This window comes from Tenrec ecaudatus, unplaced genomic scaffold, assembly GCF_050624435.1.
Source record: "Tenrec ecaudatus isolate mTenEca1 unplaced genomic scaffold, mTenEca1.hap1 Scaffold_602, whole genome shotgun sequence".
In the NCBI taxonomy this organism is placed as follows: domain Eukaryota; kingdom Metazoa; phylum Chordata; class Mammalia; order Afrosoricida; family Tenrecidae; genus Tenrec; species Tenrec ecaudatus.
In genome coordinates this window covers 700,578-721,925 of record NW_027459485.1, presented here as the reverse complement: position 1 = coordinate 721,925, position 21,348 = coordinate 700,578, and the positions used below count along the sequence as shown (strand labels likewise).

At 41.3% G+C, this 21,348-nt stretch overlaps 1 pseudogene; it reads right to left on the bottom strand.

The window, feature by feature from the left end:
* Positions 1 to 6,470: 6,470 nt before the first annotated feature.
* LOC142436763 (transcriptional repressor protein YY1 pseudogene) lies at positions 6,471 to 7,544 on the bottom strand (annotated as a pseudogene).
* Positions 7,545 to 21,348: the final 13,804 nt, after the last annotated feature.

Below are 21,348 nucleotides of genomic sequence, written 5' to 3'. Positions count from 1 at the left end.
CTTTATATTTGTTTTTTTAATCATTTTATTGGGACTCATACAACTTTTAATCACAATCCACATATACATCAATTGTGCAAAGCATATTTTTACATTCTTTGTCCTCATCATTCTCAAAACATATATTCTCCACTTCAGCCCCTGGCATCAGCTCCTCATTTTTCGCCTCCCTTCCCGCCTCCCTCATGAACCCATTATTATTTTGTCATATCTTATACTGTCCAAGTCTCCGTTCACCCACTTTTCTGTTGTCTATCCCCTAGGGAGGAGGTTATATGTGGACCCCTGGAACCGGTTCCCCCTTTCCACCCCCATTCCCTCCCCTCTCCCAGTATCACCACTCACACCACTGGTCCTGAAGGGATCATCTGCCCTGGATTCCCTGTGTTTCCAGTTCCTATCTCTACCAGTGTACATCCTCTGTTCTTGCCAGATTTGTAAAGTAGAATTGGGATTATGATAGTGTGCATTGGGCGCAGGGGGGGGGGTGGGGGGGAGAAGAATTTGGAACTAGAGGAAAGTTATATGTTTCATTGTTGCTACACTGCACCCTGACTGGCTTGTCGCCTCCCCTTGACCCTTCCATTAGGGTATCATAAGTTGCCTACAGATGGGCTTTGGGTCCCCACTCCGAACTCCCCCTCATTCACAATGACAGGATATTTTGTTCTTTGATGCCTGCTACCTCATCCCTTCGACAACTCGTGATCACACAAGCTAGTGTACTTCTTCCATGTGGGCTTTGTTGCTTCTGAGCAAGATTGCCACTTGTTTATCTTCAAGCCTTTAAGACCCATATAGTCAATTGGTTTTCATTGGTCATTATGCTCTGCCACAATGTTATAGTGCCCTCTGAGTACGCATAAATTAAAATCGTGAAGTTTTAAGCAGTTAAAACCTGGAGAGAAAACATATTTAAAACGTAAAGGATGATCATGGTTGATCAATGAAAAGTGAAGTTAGCCAAAGAAGTAATTTACTAATGAACAAATCTGGTCTGATAATTGAGATTAACACAAAAAGTGTCATCAAGTATTACATTTTCTAATGGAGCAAATACAGAGAACACAATGGCAGGCTGTGGGCTGTAAGTGTACCCTCATTTGATGTTAAATATCATCCCATTGTCTCTTATTTTTCTTCGGGTTCCCCATTCTCTTTAGGTTAAATTCTTACCTGCTACCATTTAAATGAATATTTGCCTGTGTGCATCTCTGTGTGTGTGCACGCGTGTGCATGTGTATGTGTGAGCAAAGATGTTCCTGGAGCTCCCAAGCATTAGCTAAGAATGCCTCCCTACAGCAACTTAGAGGAATCTACCTAGGGTCTAATCTGCCTTCAGCTGGACTAAACCAAGGATGGCTACATTATGTTGATTTACTAATCATGCTGAAGTAATTACAGGGGATTGTGATTTAACTGCTTTATTTCCCAGCTCACTCTCAGGACCCAGTGAGGCAGATAATTCAAGGTGCTGAAATTGGGGTGGATCGATCTCAGATCAGGCTGTGCTGTGTGGAAAGCCAGTGGATCATCCGTGCTTGAATGTTTTGTGTGTCCTAAAGGTAAGAGACCCTGGAACCTGAGCAGGGGGATCTATATTATGACAGGTATCCTCAGCCAGTAGACCTGTAAGACAGGCTCAGGGAGGAACAATGCGTTTGCCTCTGTAAGTCCCTGGGGTTGAACTCAAAGGTATTAATGTCCAGGCCAGCATCAGAGAGAGCTTAGGCCGCTGTTGTTATCAGGAGTAACTCTTCGAGGACTTAGGTCTTCAGAAGTGAAGAGCCCAGTGTGCTGTGAGTGGGGGTTCCTGGCACTGGACATACAGGGTGCCCCTGGAATTGATGCCTTTCCAGCTTGGGGGTGAAGATAGAGTTCCTACTTGCAGTATGTCTTGTGAGCTTAAGATGTTAGCTGACAAGACTCTCAAAGAGACATGGACCCAAATATTTTAGAGTTGCCAGCTCTCACTATTAAAGGGGGTGTGCAAATTCTTCCTCTGAGTCTTTTTACCTAGGGCTGAGAGAAAGGCCAAGATCAATTTTGAAAAGTGGAGTCATGGATTCCAATGTAAGCTCCTTAATTTGCTACCTCCTCCATCTCTGGTGACATGCATGTCCCCTGGGAATGAGGGGAACAAGGGGGTCAATGACAGAATAACCAGTAATTAATTTGTTTTATTTAATGTGGGTTTCACCCTATCCTCCGGGGATAAACCAGGTTAAATGGTGATCTACAAATTAGTGAATAAGTGCTATTGCACCCTCAGCATCTTGCTTATTGGGTAACATCCCTACATATGTTAGAAAAGACTCCTTGAGACCAAGACGCAAAGATCAGAAATCAACAAGGGGCCCGTGATAGCCCTTGACCATGACGTTGTTTGTCATATTTAAACTCTATATAACTTCTTTATTTTTCTAAGTTCCTTGAACCAGATTCAAATGACTTAAAATTAACTGAAAATATTTTTGTGATTCTTAGGTTTGCCTGCCAACCTACTCAAGTTCTTATTGCTTGCGTAAAATCTGAGAGAGAAAATAGCTCCACACACATAATTAGCAAGATGAGTTTTTGATGGATTAGATTTGGGGTTCTGTTTAGGCTTGTAAGTGTATTAGACTCAGAGTCTGTATTTAAGACTAGAACCTATATCCTGGGATTAATCAGTGTTCCAGGTTCAAGAACAATTGCCGAGGAATAGAAATAGGAATTAAGTGTCGTGAGTCAGATGTTCGTGGACATATTAAAGGGCTTTATGTTTTGAAGGTTTAATGCCTAACATATTGTATTTGGAGTTGATTAGAGGCTTATGTGTTAAGGTATAAGGATGTAGAGCTAAGGTTTTAAGATTCTTATTTTCGGAGTTGGGTTTCTCAATTTGAGATTTAGGGTCATTAAGTTAGGTTTAAGGTTATAAAATAAAGTTTACCCTGTTACCTGATTTAAAAACTGGGATAAATGCATTATAGGTTAAGAGAGTATGGTGGTCGGATTGGTTAAGCATGTTAAGACTATTGTGGGTATCAGGATATGCTCAGGGTGTTAGTAGAAGTTCTGGTGGTAAGGGGCTTTTTCATGTACTTAGGGGGGTCAGTGCTTTAGGAAGTTGTTAGTAAGGAAGTTCAGCATGTTAATGTGTAAGGGTTAATGGTTTGGCAGTTGGAGATTAGCAATTAATGGTTAGAGTGTTCAATGCCAAAAATTATTTTTGTGTGTTGAAATGTAGCCTACAACTTTAAAAATATTTAATAGCTGTAGCATTTATGGTATATTTGGAATCTGTTATGTAAAGTATCATTAATTTATGATGATTCGAGGAATTACTATTTCTTCTCTTTGGAAGCCTCTTTTCTTCCTTTTAAAAAGTATTCCTTTTATGATTGGTCCATCTAGAAAATACTATAGAATTTTTAATACGGTATTGAAAGTGGAAATGTATGTTTGTCCTGCTTCTTAAGTGGGGTGTTTTTTTAATGAATATATTAGCACATCGAACTATACCTGTTTCATGTCACAGTTGTAGTTTTTTTACATGAAAAGCCTTTGACATTTTAAAACTAAATTATTTTATTGGGGCTCTTACAGCTCCTATTACAATCCACACATCAATTATAACTTGTACAATTGTATATACATTGCCATCATCATTTTCAAAATATTTTCGTTCTACTTGAGCCCTTGGTATCAGCTCCTCTTTTTTTCCCTCCCTCCACCACCTTTCTTCCCTCATGACCACTTGATGAATTTTAAATTATTATTGTTTTCATATCTTACACAATCTGCTATTTTCCTTCACCCACTTCCCGTTGTTCATTCCCCTGGGGGAATGTTATAAGATGATCTTTGCAATCGGTTCCCCTTTCTCCCCCTTGTGGCCCCATCTTTCCCCTACCTTCATGGTATCATTACTCCCATTATTGTTCTTAGGGGTTTATCTCTCCTGGATTCCATGTACTATGTTGAGAGCTTTTATCTGTACCAGTGTACATACTCTGGTCTAGCCAAATTTGTAATGTAAAACTGGGGTCATCATAGTGAGGTGGAGCAAGCTTTAAAAAACGGAAGGAATGTTATATGTTCCATAGGTGCTATACTGTACCCTGGGTGGCTCATCCTTTCCTTGTGACCCTTCTGTGAGAGGATGTTCAATTGTTTACAGATGGACTTTGGGTCGCCAATCTGACACCCTTTGTTCCCATTGATATGATTTTTTGTTTGGGGTATTCTGATGCCCGATACCTGATCCCATGAACACCTTGTGGTCACACAGACTGGTGTGCTTCTTCCATGTGGGCATTGCTGCTTCTCAGATAGACGGCCTCTTGTTTAACTTCAAGCCTTTAAGATTCCAGTCTCTATATCTTTTGATAGCCAGGCATCACCAGCTTTCTTCACATTTGCTTATACACCCTTTTTGACTCAAGCAATTCTGCTGGGAAGATGAGAATCACAGAATGCCAGGTTATTAGCTTGCATTGAGGGAGGACTTGAGAAGAGGCCCAATGCCTTTGATTTTTAAATGTTCCTATTTTGTTTCTGTGCCTACTTAGACAGTTGACCCTCTTTTCTGTCAATGGGCTTATTACAGTGCTAATTTTCTCATGTAAAATGGGCTCTGGGACAAATTTCAATTCATCGTGGTATATAATCATTTTAATATGTTGTCTGAATCTGTTCCAAATATTTTAAAGAAATTTTAGTGTATATCCATTATCAGTATTGGGTTACAGTTTTCTTGCAGTATCATTATCTAACATTGGTGTCAGAGTATTTACTGGTCTGATAGAAAGTATTGGTTACCAAGGACTCAAGTAGAAAGAAAATGTTTTGAGAATGATGATGGCAACAACTGTACTAATGTGCTTGATACAGTGGATGTATATATGGATTGTGATAAGAGTTGTACGAACCCCCAATACAATGATTTTTTTAAAAAGAAAGTATTGAAGTAGTGGTAAGTGTCCTCTCACAACCATTGTTATATCTACACTCAATAACTTGAACTTAAACTACAAAACACTAAAGCGGTGTTTATTCATACCATCTCAGTACTCCGTATTAAGCTTTAATCTATGGTCTGTTTATGCTAGAAGTTTCTCCTGGGATTTTACTTCAATTCAATTGATTATAGCCCTTGCAAGCAACCTAAAACTCATTCAACTACCATTGATTCCAGGAACTGGCTGGACCCTCTGATCTTCCAGCTGACTCCTCATTCTAGAGGACTACATGATTTACACTCCCCTTGCCAGGAAAATAGTGACTAACACCTAATCATTGTGTGATGCCTGCAAAACAGAGCCCCAGTTTGGGAAAATACTCTGCCATATGACATGCTGTATGGATCTTAGAAAATGTCCTACAGCTCACCTCCAGAAGAATGTTATAAATCAATGAGGGGCAGCAATTTCTCAGTGAGTTTTGCATCACCTTTATTTTATTAGTTTTTTTTTTAAATAAAAGAAACCCATTCTTTTTTTTTTAAGGAAAACTTGACTAGCTTTATTTAGCTTCCAATTTCTGGGAGGCTCAAGAATTAGGATAATTCTGGACAACAGAAGACAACAAGACTGTGCTTACAGAGCTCGTTCTGCCATTCCTGTCTGTAGGACCACCGTTTAATTGTCGCCCTCCCTGTGACATGGTGTGCATGCACATCTGATAGTCAAAGTACAGTATACTCTACAACCAAGCACCACATTCTGTAACTCAACAAGCAAAGGGAGCACACGCAACGTCAGCATCTGGCAGTATTTTTTGGAGAGGAAAAAAGGTAACTAAAATGGGTTTAAATTAACACCATGAAATCACATCTAATATTTGATACTACATGATTCAATACAGCTATACAATTATACAAAATGTGTTGACATCAAAGAATACAACCAAAATTAAGATAGCAAACAGAACCTATATAATATTTTTTGTACAGGAAAATACTTTTGAAGTATGCATGTAACTGCCCATTCTTTTAAAGAAAATATACTACAAGCAAAGTTATCAACCTCCAGAAAAATCACACAGCATTACTAAGCATATCCCCCAAAAGTGTACAATATGCACACTTGGAGAATACAAAATTAAAAAAATTGTAAGCAACAGGTGAGATCCATATTTATAAAAATGTGAAAAGAAGTTCCGTTTTTAGTACTGTCATATAACAAATTGTCTTTTGATGCGAAGTTCATGAACTGTTCGCCTGCTGGGAGTACACTTTACAAAAACACTATTTTTTTTTTGAAACGAGATTACGGAGCAAGATAGGGTGTCTTAACAATGTCATCTTAATAAAGTTTGTGTTTTTAAAATGTTTACTACTTTATCAAAACATGTCCCTTAGGTATGTAGGATTCATTTTAAAAATTCTTTCCTGGAAACAATCTACAAAGGAGAGGCGCGTTGTCTGCCAGTCACTTCTGGAAAAGGCTTCTGGAGCTGAGAAGGAGCTACCTTCTCACGGTTTCTCACTGCTTGTTTTTGGCCTTAGCGTGTATTAAGATGTGAGATTTCAGGTCAGTAGACTCAGCAAACTTCTTGTTCACCTAGGGCCTGTCTCCCGCGTGGATCTGCACGTCTGTGCACAAATTGAAGTCCAGGGAAACCGCTTCCCACAGCCTTCAAACTTATACTGAAAGGGCTTGTCTCCAGTGCGAAGCAGTTGGTGTCGTTTAGCTTTGAGCTCTCGACAAAAGCCTTGCCGCACTCGGCACAGAGGTGGACGCAGGGCCGTGGGTGTCCAGGTGCCTCCTCCTAGCTGAGCTGTCCCTGAGCACCTTCGGGCATCCTTTGTGAGGGCAAGCTATTGTTCTCGGAGCATCATCTTCTTGAATTTTTCTTGGCTTCATTCTGGCAAATTCTGCCAGCTGTTTGGGGTCCAAGAGGTTGATGCCGGGGATCCCTCCGGGCGGGAGCATCTTTCCCATCATGTACTCCGATTAGTCAGGAGGGGAGTTCTCCCCAATGATCTGCTCCCCAGCCAGTCTCATGGTCAAGACCTTTTTTTCATCTGACGACCATAGTGTGACAGAGAACTGGTCCTCCAGCGTCTTAATTGATCTGCACCTGCTCATGCTCCCACTTCTTGTTGCCCGCATCGCCCCTGCCGGTGCCGCCGCCCCACAAGAGCTGTCGCTACCGCTGCTCTTGCGGCCGATGTAGTCATCGTCGTCCTCTTCGCCAATGCTGGCCGGCGCTGGAACTGGGATCGGGATCTGGCCCTCGAAGCCTTCCTCGGCGCCGACCACCAACTCACGTGTCTGCACCAGGATCGCCTCCTGGTGGTGGTGCACCTGGCTCGGGTCCACGGTGACCGGCGGCTGTAGCGCGATCATGGACTGCTGCTGCTGCTGGTGGTAGCCGGTGTGCCCATGGCCGCTCCCGCCTCCGCGATCGTCCCAGTCCACGTCCTCCTCGCCCACCACCGTGGTCTCGATGGTCTCCACCTGGATGGTCTCCACCTCGATCTCACACAGCTCCACGATCTCGGCTGGCATCTCCGGGCCGTCCATGGTGCTGTAGAGGGTGTTGCCCGAGGCCATGGCTCCGGGCTCCGGGCTCCCGGCTGTATGAGGAGGCGTCCCGCAGCGGGGAAGGAAGGCAGAGGGAAGAACGCAGTGAGTGGGCAGGGCCCATTCCTTCTTTTAAACTAGAACTTAAATTCCAGTGAATGTCTCCTGAGCTTTTGTGCATTTGATGGCATGGAAATAACTTTTGTAAACATAACTATTTAGCATTTTGTGCACGCCTTGGGTGTTGATTAGTAATTTCTGAGGCTCTTGTTGTTGATAGTTCTGATGGTGTCCATTCTATCTTACAGGGACCTTGTGCACAAGGGGATGAAACTCTGCCCACCCCTGCAGCATCCTCACAGTTTAGGATGAACCCATTGCTTCAGTCACTGTGTCAATCCATGTAGTCGAGGGATTCCTATTTGTCACTGCCCCTCTAATTTACCAAAAAAAAAAAAAACACCAAAAAACATCCTTCTCCACGGACTGGTCACTTCTGACAACATGTCCAAAGTATTTAATGTGAGCTCTCACTTCCTACCCTCTAACTCGCACCCTGACCTTACTTGTGCCAAAACAGATTTGTTTGCCTATTTGAATGCCCATGCACTATAATTCAACCACATTCATTCTTCTTATTTCTCCCTTATTCAATGTCCCACTTATATATGCATATGCGGTAATCGGCAATGCCATGGTTTGGGTCAGATAAACCTAGTCCTCAAAGTAACATCATTGTTTTTCAACACTCTAAAGAGGCTTTGTTAGGCAGATTTATCCAGTATAATGCATCTATTGAACTTATTATCACCTTTTAGTTCTTTTGTAATTTTCCATAAGCTGACAGTCTTTCCAGAAGAAGTTAATACTTAGTCAAGCTTAGATTAAGAATATTGATCAAGGAGGGAGCTGGAAGCCCACCTTCCTCTGAAACCAACCTGTCTCAGAGCCCTGAGCTGGAAGGCTGTCCCTAAGACCTAGAGGAATGATGACGTGGAGATTCCAGAAATGCATGGTGACTGGGCATAAGAGAGTCTAAAACAAATTGTGCATCTGTTTATTACCATGACTTGCAGATCAGTTTTAGAGGGGCCCTAAACCTTACGCTTTATCCTAGGACTGCAACCTCACACCCCTCTGCCTTCAGAAACACCCTGGGGGTTACAAAAGGGCTGTGCCAATGATGTCCAACTAGCCACTCAGACTAATGCTGCTCTCCTTTATCAAAGCACAGCCTCTCCCCACCACACTCATTTTGTTTTCCTCGCTCCAAGTTCCTGGTTAAGCATGTTTCACAAACTCCAGCCCAGACACTAGCTAATCCAGTCTCCCTAGAAGACCAAGACTATGGATGGGATATCCTAGAACCCAAGACAATAAGCCGTCTCCTTGTTTGTGGCGTTTTCCCTCTGTCAACATTACTTAGAGAGCTTGAAACCCATGCTCTAGTCCAAGATGACAGAATGGATGATAAGTCATCTCTTTCCTTAATCCATTTCATGTGCTTTTTTAAAAAGATAATTTTATTGGGGACTTGTAACAATCCACAATTCAATTGTATCAAGAATATTTGTACATATATTTCCATCATTCATTTCTAAACATTTACTTTCCATTGAGACCTTGGTATCAGCTCCTTTTATCCCCTCTCTTCCTCCCCCCCCACTCTTGTCACCCCTTGATAAATATTAAATTATTGTTATTTTTGTATCTTGCACTGACTGCTATCTCTCTTCCCCCATGTTTTGTGTGTTTATCCCCGGGGTGTGTGTGTGTGGTTATGTGTCTATCATTGTGATTGGCTCCCCCTTCCTCCCCTCCCCTCCCTGCCTTTCGCTTCCCCGACTGGTATCAATACTCCCATTCCTGTTCCTAGATTCGGTATGTTGTGAACTCTTATCTCTTTTCTGTACCTGTGCACATGCTCCAGTCTAGCCCACAGGGAAAGGCAGAATTGGAGTCATGATAGTGGGGTGTGAGGAAGCCTCAAGGAACCTAATAATATTTGTGTTTCATCAGTGCTATCCTGCCCCCAGGTTGACTCATCCTTTCAGTGTGACCCTTCTGTAAGGGGATGTCCCATTGTTTACAGATAGAGGTGGCGTCTCTACTACAACCCCCCTCATTCTCAGCAATGTGTTGGGGGGTTTTGCTTGCTTCTTTGTGGTCTTATGAAGCCTATTAACCTATCTCTTTGACACCTCATGATCACACAGGATGATGAGCTTCTTCCATGTGGGTCCATTGCTTCTCTACTAGATAGCCTCTTTTAAACTTCAAGCCTTTAAAACCTCAGATAGTATATATTTTGATAGCCAGGCACTATTCTCCTTCACCACATTTGCTTACGTACCCATTTTGTCTTCAGTGATCATGCTGGTATGGTGAGCATCAAAGAAGGTCAGGTTGTTAGAACAAAGTGTTCTTGCATTGAGGGAGGGCTTGAGCAGAGTCCCAAAGTCCATCTACTATCTTAGTGTATTGCCTTATAAATATATGCATGTAGGTCAAGATCTCTATTTTCAGAATTAATGTATTTACATATGCACAGACCTATGCTTATACCACTATCCATAGCTTTGCTTCCTAGATCTTTCTTCTGTTTCCTTTTACCTTCCTCCTTACCCTACCATCATGCTTGTCCTTCTTCCACCTATTAGTAATTCCTCTCAACTAGATTGCTGTTGCTTCATCTGCTGTCTAAAAGTGGTCATAACCCCAGGCTTGCAGAGACCCTCTGAGAGCTAGTCACAAGACCTCACCCTGGAGTTCCCCCGTGCTGCTGTGCACCTTGTGCCTACAGTCTAGGGCTTTGCATTTCTCCTCCACAGGCAGGAAGAGAGTGACTGCATCAGCCATTACCTTCCTTCATCTCATGTACTTTTAAGCTTCTTCCCTCATTCACCTTGACTCTTAGTATCATCTGTCTACCTACACCTTGTCATTCCTTATTGGTAATGTGCTGTCTTTCACAAAAGCCATAACATTGGGCATCCTTAAACACAAGAGCTGTAGAGACTAGAAAATACACCTCCCTCTGGGCTTTTGTTCTTGTTAAGGTTGTCTCTGCCTTAGCCAAGTCCCCCTAGTATTTCCTGCTTTATTTCATTTTATTTATTGTTGTTCACCTCTAAAACATCTTTCACTGGTTGCCACACTCTACTGTGGTACCACACTCTATTACTGTGGGCTTCTAAATGTGCTCCACTAACCATACACATTTGTTCACACACTGTAAATATTATACAGTTTCCATGGGATACAAGGAGTTTGAAGCAGGATGAACTTTGACGAAATACTCAGAATCTGTTGAATGTCACAGTAAGAGAAACATTTACATTGGTATCAACACATAAACGTACAGTAATTAGCTGGATGAGATAGTGGGAAAAAAGAAACATGAACAAGTGTGTGACTACTACTTAAAATACATATAAATAATTTCTGATTCTTTAGTTAGATGATCATTAAAATATTGGGGGGATTTTCTTTAAAAATCTTTCTAAGTTCTGGAAAGCAAGGGCTTGTTTGTGTTATATTCAGATAATGAAGTATAAAAATAAACTAAAACATAAATGGAAAGAAATAATTCTAAATGGGCAACTGATTATAAGGCTCTACATATAACTTCCTCCCTGGGGGATGGACAACAGAAAAGTGGGAGAAGGGAGACGTCAGACAGTGTAAGATATGACAAAGCAATAATAATTTCGAAATTATCAAGAGTTCTTTAGTGAGGGAGGAAACGGGAGGGAGGGGGAAAACTGAAGAGCTGATGCAAAGGGTTCAAGTAGAAAGCAAATGTTTTGAGAATTATGATGGCAACACATGTACAAATGTGCTTGACAAATGGATGTATGTATGGATTGTGAGAATTGTATGAGCCACCAATAAAATGGTTTTTAAAAAGAGAAATAATTGTTACTAGAAACAGTGCACAATAAATAACAGCAGCAACAAAACCATTGATCACATATCACACTTTTCTAAATTATTTTTAAAGCACAATACTAGTGTTTTAATGGCACAAAAACAATTGACACAGTGAGTTCATTGACTTGGACTGAAATAATATGTTGTGCCTGAAAAATCACCTAAGGTAATATCAAATTCATCTGTGTGGTTTAATGCTGTAGGACAACCTTTAACAATGTAGATCTATACTCAACCTAAGCATTTACCTCCCAAGTCTATACAGTACTTCAGATTCACTGTTTTCATTTTGGGAATACCTGGAATCCATTCATCCTCTGAGATAAAGAAATATCTCCTGTCTGACATGAATGTCAACTAAGGGGGCTGAAGAAAAGAGGAGAGTACCCTAAATTTAGAGGGGGTCCTCTATTTAATGCAAACACTCAGATTGGAGCATGGTTTTGAGGCCACAAGGAAGCACTTAGGGTAAGAAGTACAGGCCAAGAAACTGACTTGCCCTACTCAATATTATCTACTGCTAAGTTTCAGGTCACAGATTTGCCAGAGAGAAATACCGTCCAGTTGAGGGAGCTAAAACCTGGGAATACTATCTTTCACGTTTATGCATGACAAGGGAAGATTTCAACATTTGGCTGGTGTGTGAACCAAATTCATTCAACCAACTCCAAACTTTCTAGACTTCTGCTTCTTGTATGTAAAGAATGCATCAATTTGACTTCAAGAAGCTTGAGCTTCAAAATGGTATTAAAGATGCCTAGGGTATTTTCATTATCCAGATAAAGGTTGGATAGGACTTGTTGGGAACACTATGTCCAATAGCTGAGGGTTGTCTATAATGTAAGAGCATGGCAGGGGAGGGGAACAAAGACGGGGCTTCATAAAGCTTCGTGATAGCTATTGCTATAAAATGTATATATGGTATAATCCACTGGATTACTGGGATGATCTTCCTTATGTGATTTAGGCCTGGTTATGTAAGGCGTCAACCTCATAGTTTGGGACTTGGTTCATTGGGATGGGCAACAGAACTTCCTGTGTAGAGTCTGGATATAAAGCTCTACCAGAGGACATGGGTTATCCGATTGTCTAGTGTCAGAATTTCTTCAGCCCTACAGTTTTCTTTATTCACTTCATGCAGTGAAACATTTTCTATAGGTTTCTAAAAATGGGATATTGAGCTCTTTCACGGTTTAGAAATGTAATAGTCTCAGGACTTCATTAACAGAATGAATCTGATGGCAATGTATCCAGTTGGTCAATATGTGGGAATTACTTTTTATTGATGGTGATACTTAGACTGGTAGACACACTCCTCATTCGTAATGACCCTTTGCACAACAGAAGGAAATCCTGCCTAGTCTTTCACTATTTCCACAATGCCTGCCATAATTAGCCCCTGTATTGTTAAACTACACCCTATGGTTAAAATACAGCCATTGAATGTGGTTATATTTTTTGGTTAAACTTAAAAAAAAACAACCATGTTTTTTTTTCTCTGGACTATTCCATTCCTGTAATATGTCTCATGTCTGAGGGAATGATACCTCAACGTCTTTGATTTTAATGACATTTTTCCTGAACTTCTTCGAAGAGACTAAAAACAAAAAAGTACAAACTCACTGTGATAGAGTGGACTGAAATTCATAACAGCCTAATAGGAGAGGGTGGAGCTGTCCCAGTGGGTTTCTTACACTGGAACTATGTGTGGGAATAGAAAGCCTTATTTTTCTCCAGTGAAGTGGCTGGAAGTTTCAAATTACTGACTGAGCAGTTAGCAGCCAAATGTTTCATTAGTGCTCCTTCCAAGATAATTTTTTTATTCTTCTTCCTGTCTGTGGTATATTCAATATTCTGCACAAATAAAAAATAAAATAAATTAATATATAATTTTACTCATTGTCCACTTTTAAGAAATGGATATGTTGTAATGAATATACCATGGTCTGACTTGAGCCAAGCTCCCCATGTTGATTTCAACACTTCAAGTGGATCCTTTATAGAAGATTTTCTCCAAAAAATGTGTTTTTGGATTTATTGATAGTTTTTGCCACGGATTATGGATCCAAATAAAATAAAAACCTTTTTTTTCACTGTAGCAATAATGAAACTCACAACCTTCTTCTAGTTCTTAAACACTTCCTCTCACCCCATTATCATGATGCCAATTCTAACTTGAAAACCTGGTTGTACCACAGGATGCACAGCAGTGCAGATTTGAACTGTAAACACAGGGAATCCAGGACAGATGAACCCCTCAGGACCAGTGGAGAGAATGGCAATTCCGGGAGGGAAGGGGAGGTAGAAAGGGGAAAGCTATCACAAAGATCTACATATAACCTTATCTCTGGGGGATGGGCAACAGAAAAGTAGGTGAAGGGAGACACTGGGCAGTGTAAGAGAAGATAAAATATTAATTTATAAATTATCAAGGGCTCATGAGGGAGGGGGGAGCAGGGAGAGAGGGAAAAAATGAACAGCTGATGCCAAGGGGAAAAATCATATCATTGTGAATGATGGGGAGTTAGGAGTGGAGACCCAGACCCATATGATTGTGATTGGTTCCCTCTTTTTATCCCACTTTCCCCTTACCCTTATGGTGTCACTACTCTCATTATTTGTCCTGATGGGTTTATCTCTCCTGGATTCCCTGTGATTCCAGTTCTTATCTGTACCAGTGTACATCCTCTGGTCTAGCCAGATTTCAAAGGTAGCTTTGGGATCATGGTAGTAGGGGGGAGGAAGAACAAAGAGCTGGATGAAAGTTGTATGTTTCTTCAGTGGTATATTGCACACTGACTGGCTGCTTTCCTCCCCATAACCCTTCTGTAAGGGGATGTCCAGTTGCCTACAGATGGGTCTTGGGTCTCCACTCTGAACTCCCCCTCATTCACAATGATATGATTTTTCCTCTTTGATTCCTGATACCTAATTCCACTGAAAGCTTGTGTTCACACAGGCCGGTGTGCTTCTTCCATGTGGGCTTTATTGCTTCTGAGCTAGATGGCAGCTTGTTTATCTTCAAGCCTTTGAGACCCAGATGTTTTATCTTTTGATACCCGGTCATCTTAAGCTTTCTTTACCACATTTGCTTATATACCGCTTTGTCTTCAGCAATCCTGTCAGGAAGGCAAGCATCATGGAATGCCAGATTAATAGAACAAAGTGTTCTGGCTTTGAGGGAGTACTTGAGTAGAGGCCCAATGTCCATCTGCTACCTTAATACTAAACCTATAAATATATGCACATCATCATATATAAATATATTTATATATATACATGCCTGTATTTAGCTGTCTATAAATGCCCTTTGCCTCCTAGTTCTTGCCTCTATTTCCTATTCCTTTCCTCATGTCCCACTCTCATTCTCAGCCTTCATTTGGGGTTCAGTAATTCCTCTTAGTTACTTTGCCCTTTTTCAAGCCCTACCTGGTCTCCCACTCCCTCCTTGCCATTGATTTTGGATCATTTGTTGTTCCTATGCCCCTGGGTTTGTAAACACATACTTCCTTTCCCCTACTCCCCCTCTCCCAGATAATCCCGGAACTGCCGATTCCATTGTTTTTCCTCCAGATTCTTTGTCCCGCCTAACTTATCTGGATAGACCCACAGAGATAATAATATGCACAAAAAATAATACAGCAAAAAAAAAAAGCAACAAAAGAAACAAAACAACAACAAAAAGAAAAGCCTATGAATCAGCAGTTCTCAACTTGTGGGTCATGACCCCTTTGGGGGGATCGAATGACACTTTCACAGGAGTTGCCTGATTTATAACAGTAGCAAAATTACAGTTATGAAGTAGCAACAAAAATAATTCTATGGCTGGGGGGGGTCACCACAACATGAGAAACTCTATTAGAGGTTCCTGGCATTAGGAAGTTTGAGAACCACTGCTGTAATAGTTCAAAGTCTGTTTGTTGACCTTTAGGAGTGTTTTCTGGTGGAGTGTGATGAGGTGCCACTCTCTGGCCCCAAAGTTTATTTTTCATATTCCCTTGGGACTCAATGCTCTGCTCCCCTTGCTGTTCTGTCACACACCTTTAGTGTTTTGCCTCGGTGTCGTGGGGTCAGATTGGACACAATTCCCAGTGTCTCCAGTGTTGTTCCCCATAGTGCTATGGGTCAGTGAGGGATGTCGTGCCTTGTAGTGGGGCCAGCCCTATAGTCCTCTCTCTGTATTGACTGTTCTGAGCTGGGATATCGTCCTCAGGGCTTGGTGGCCCAGCATGTGCCCCAGCATGTGCCCCGCTCTCTCTTCCACCCCCTTCCTTTGCACCTGTGTGCTCTGATCAGACATGTCCCTCTCCCTGAGCTGTAGTTTCATTGTGGTCCTCTGAAGTACATTCTTCTGGGCGGAGGGGAGACTATCCACGTAGTTGGGATTGTGGTCAGCCCCTCAACCCTCTCTATTGGTTCCCTTCTTCATGCTAGTATGTTTCATTCATGTCATGTTGCACCGGCTGAACTCTGGCCCCTCTTTCCCTGTGGAGATAAACTATACCCTCCCCTTGGGTGGTTAGTACCCTGTTGTCCTGCATCTCATGTCTTTTTTTCTTTTTCCTTTTTGCTCCCTCATTTTGAATTCGTTTCCATATGTATCCCTAAATTTGGGCTGGCCCCTGCCATACTACCTGGACCTCGCCGCAGGAATGTTTGTATACACGAGCTTTTCGCCTATGCCCCTTTTGCATAAAATAAAAATTTTGATTTAAAATTTGCTCAAACTATTAGGAAAGTTGGGGAGGTAGAGGGGTAAGGAAGTGGTGTTAACAAACACAGGGACAAGGGATCAACATGGGACCCAAAATGGTAGTGAGGGGAGAGTGGCAGGCCTGGTGGGGAATGAGCAAGGGTAAGGTTGCGTAGAGAAAAAGGTATAACTGTAGCCTAGGTGGGGACGGAGCATGGTAGTAGGGCAGGAGGGAAGTCAAGGGAGATGGAGGAAAGAGCTAGGAGTCAAGGGGCATTTATGGAGGTCTACACAAAGACATGTACATGCAAATATATATATATATGGAAATAGATCTATGTGCCTATATTTATAGGTTTAGTATTAAGGTGGCGGAAGGACCTTGGGGCTCTACCTTGGCACTCCCTCAATGCATGACTACTTTCTTTTATTAAATTGGCACTCTACAATGCTTACCCTCCCGACACAACTGCTGAAGCCAAAGCGGGTGAACAAGTAAATGTGGTGAAGAAAGCTGATGGTGCCTGGCTATCAAAAGATATAGTGTCTGGGGTCTTAAAGGCGTGAAGGTAAACAAGCGGCCATCTAGCTCACAAGCAACAAAGCCAACAAAGAAGAACACACCAGCCTGTGCGATCACGAGGTGCCAAAGGGACCAGGCATAAGGCATAATGCAAGAAAAAAGAAAAGAATATATGTGTGTGTATATATATGTGTGTGTGTGTGTGTGTGTGAGTGTGTGTATACCATAGTGAATGAAGCGGAAGTGCAGAGTGGAGACCTAAGGCCCAAGTGTCGGCCACTGGAGATCCCCTCATAGAGGGGTTTAGGAGAGGAAATGGGTCAGTCAGGGTGCGAGGTAGTACTGGTGAAGAAAACAGCTTTCACCGAGATCCTGGATGCTTCCTCCCCCCAACTACTATGATCCGAAATCTACCTTGCAGGACTGGATAGGGCAGAGGTTGTACACCGGTGCATATGGGAGCTGGAGGCACAGGGAATCCAGGGTGGACGATAACTTCAGGACCAGGGGTATGAGAGGCAATGCTGGGAGAGTGGAGGGTGAGTGGGTTGGAAAGGAGGAACTGATTATAAGGATCCACATGTGACCTCCTCCCTGGGAGAGGGACAGCAGAGAAGGGGGGAAAGGGAGACTCTGGATAGGGCAAGATATGACAAAATAACAATCTATAAATTATCAAAGGCTAATGAGGGAGGAGGGAGCGCGGAGGGAGGGGAAAAAGAGGACCTGATGCAAAGGGCTTAAGTGGAGAGCAAATGCTTTGAAAATGATTAGGGCAAAGAATGTACGGATGTGCTCTCTACAATTGATATGTGTATATGTATGGATTGTGATAAGAGTTGTATGAGCCCCTAATAAAATGTAAAAAAAGAAGAAGAAGAAGAAGAAAAAAAGAATGACCAGAGCAGATCTTCTAAGAGCTTCTTTGAAGAAGACCAGCAGCATCTTGTACAGAAGATCATTGTCGGTCTTCTATATTGCAAAGCAGATCAGCAACATCTTGGCAAGGAAGACCAGAGCAAGTCTTCCACCAGCACCCATTAAGGAAGACCAGTGATATCTTGTAAGGAAGATCATTGCAGGTCTCAATCAATTTCTTGCAAGGAAGATCAGCTAAATCTTGCAAGGCAGATCAGAACAGGTCTTCTCTCGCAATTTGCAAGGAAGAACAGCAACATCTTGCCAGGAAGATCAGAGCAGTACTCTATCAGCATCTTCCAAAAAAGATCAGTGAAGCTCAGACCAGGTCTTCTATCAGCACCTTTTAAAGAGTATCAGCGACATCTTGTAAGACAGATAAGAGAATATTTTCCCAGCATCTTGCAAGGAAGCTTAGTAACATCTTGCAAGAAAGACTTTTATCTGGTCTTCTGTCACCATCTTACAAGTCAGATAATCAATGTCTTTCAAGGAAGATGTGGGCATGTCTTGTAAGTAAGATCAACATCTTGAAAGGCAGATCAGAGCAGGTCTCTGTCAGCATTTTTCAAGGAAGACAATGACCTATAAAGAATTGGATATTTGAAGACCAAATTAACAATTTGAATGATTACATCAAATATGTTATAGCAGTGAGTAGTATAAACACTTTCTTAGTATAATCAACTCATTAAGCTAGAGTGATATGATAACTGCAGCATTTCATTTCAACATTACAATTTTGAGGATGTCCCTGGATTTTCCAGTATTTCCTCCATTTTCATATAGGCTAACTATGAGTCAGTGCTGAGGGTATGTAGGATTCTGGACCAATTCCATATCTCTTAACAACAAGAACAGCCTAAAACATCTTTACAATGACAGACATTTTATGATTCATAAATAGAATTCATGAATTATATAAAAAATTATTCTCACCACCAGAATGCAAATCTCCCTACACAATTCTTAGTAGGTTAGACGCCTCTATTCTAATGTGAAAATACTGTGACAGTCTCTTATTTAGCTCTATGTTATCTCCCCGGACTTGTAGTTGATCCACACTTATGTCACACCTTGCAGTCATCTCAGCAACACCAACAACAGCATTCTAAAAGCAATGCCTTTTCCTTAAATGTCAGAGATTTTTAATAGAAAGTGAAACAAAACAAATACAAATGCAAACCCAAGAAGCTTAAAAGGGAGAATTTACCATAATTTAAAAAATTCTTTAAATCCTCCAAAATAAATACATCACAATGTGTCAATTTCCCTCTTGAATAAATGTGAGATTAAACTTGGAACCCCTAATAACACAAAGAGTTCCAATGTTTAGCAGCTGAGAAGATGTTTCATTTCTCCTCAGAGACACTTTAACAGATAGGCCTGGTGGCTGACTTTTGAAAAAAAAAAAAAACCTTTAAAAACACTGAGGCAAAATTTTCAGACAAACATGAGACACTGTAAAATAAAAACAACCAAATATCAAATGTTCTTGAAAAGCTCTGGAAACTTAGAATATGAAGACAACTGTCTTTCACATGCAAAAGATGTCCTGTGAGATTGTCACTAGAACAACCAGGGACAGCGAGATGAAGAGCCAGGACTCCACCATGACTTTCACTGTCTCCCTCTATCTCCAGGCAACAGCTGCCATGAACAACGGTGGGAGAATTCTATGGACAGCCGCTCCAGAGGGGCAATGGATGAAGCCTCATGTTGCAACATAACTCTGGATGGGAAGCTCCAAGATGCTGAGTGGGTCCCTGTGCTCATTCTGACGAATCTACTCCAAAAGGAATCCTGACCCATGAAGGGTAAGCTGCATCTGCTCAGACCTCAGGAAGGGCCAACTGGGTGGGTGACCTCCATCCTCTGATATCTTGGCCCCAGCACCCTTAGTCACTGAATGTTATTGAATCAGTGCTTCCCTGTGAGTTTCAGAGACTGTGCCCTTTACTAAAGAAGAAAGCCTCACTTTTAGTCCCATCCCGCCACCCTTACACCGTGCCAGAAATGTTTAGGAAAAATTCTAGTCACACTTCTCACCTTTTCAATTCACAGTTGTAGGGGCTGTCAAGGTTCAGATATCAGTCTGGACCACTCTCTTGACTCAAGTAGGTGAGGGCTAGAGGAATCCAAGATGGGCACGTGGGATGGTAGGCTGCTTCCTCCCAGGTTATTCAGAAGGATGAATCCAAGTTATGTAGGAAACATGGCTTTCATGCTGAAAGCTGCTGAGGTCTCATTTAGAAGCACTAGGGCAAACTTTAATCATATACCATAAAGGGTGACAATTTTATTTTTACCTCTCTTTCCTTGGATAGATTGTCATTTATTTCTTTCTTATAATGAAAGTTGGTGTGGATTATTGCTAAAAGCTGTTCTATATATCATTTAAAATCATTAAGGTTAACTTTAATCATATCACATGCATTGTGATGATTTCATTTATATATAGTCTTTATTATTTATCCGTTACACATTTTCTGGTTACTGATGACTATGTAGCTTTTATTTTAAAATTGTTATTTGTATTTATTGAATTTTGGGGGTCAAAAATGGATGAAATCCATCTGCAGTCACCAACACACTCTGTTCCACTAGATGCACACTGGGAAGTGGCCAGCTGAAAGGCTAGTGGAAGCTCCCAGATTTCTGTGACGCAGCGGGAGCCCAGAGATGCAAACCCTCACTGTCCTGCTGGGCAGAATCCTGGGTGTGGTGTCTGAGAGGAGTGCTGGGGGCTGTCTGCTCAGGAAGGATGTCTCTGTCCACTTTCATAGGTGAGTCCTCATTGATGTTGAGAGACAGCGGCATGGAGTCTGAACCCTGCCTTTCACGGATTTTGCTCAAGGATCCTCCAGATGCCCACCCCAATAAATCCCCCAGTTGTACTGTCAATCTCTTACTGAGTCTGTTCTAGACCATGTGTTCCACGGGGTGGAAGCTCTTCTTAGTTTTTCCCTGTGATCTGTTATATCAGGCACAGAGAGAGGCATCATCACTGAAGGTACCGACCTAAACTGGGAACTAGAAGGAAATCTATAATAAGGAAGATATAAAATATTGAAAACAGGACTTGATTTTAAAGCCTCATCCTGGAAGGACTACAAAAACACAAATAATCTGACTTTCTTAGGAAACATAAGCATCATATATAACAAATAAGCATTACTTGTCATTAGAGTGTAAGGTTAAACAGTGAGATACCATCACATACTGTTTGAAATGAAAGGACACCAAAAAAAACACACACAATAAAACAATCAATTGAGAAGTAGATGCAACAAAGACAGATCATATCTAATGTTACTGCATTTATAGTTGTCAGAAGGCATCAAACACGGTGTTGTACTTCAGAGTATGGTCAAGAATATACGTTAGCTATATTTATTTTTCATCTATAATGATCCCAAATAAATTTAAATACCATTCTGATGATTTCATTAAATTTCTGTTACCAAATTGATTGATAATGGATTGAATTGTAACTAAAATTTAAAAGTTGAAACATTTGGAAATATTTCCACCCTAATATCTAGAAAAACAATATGCTGATTATCTTTGGATTCAGTGATCTTAGTATAGTACAAACTCTTGAGTCCATGGTTTACTTAGTTTTTCTCTTGAGAATGCAAAAATGTCTCATCAGGAGCATAAAGAATTTATTTGTATTTCCTCCGATGCAAGTTCATTTATTCTTCCTTGTTACATGGGAATATTTATTGGATTCAATAAGGGAATCATTGATGATTTACTATTGT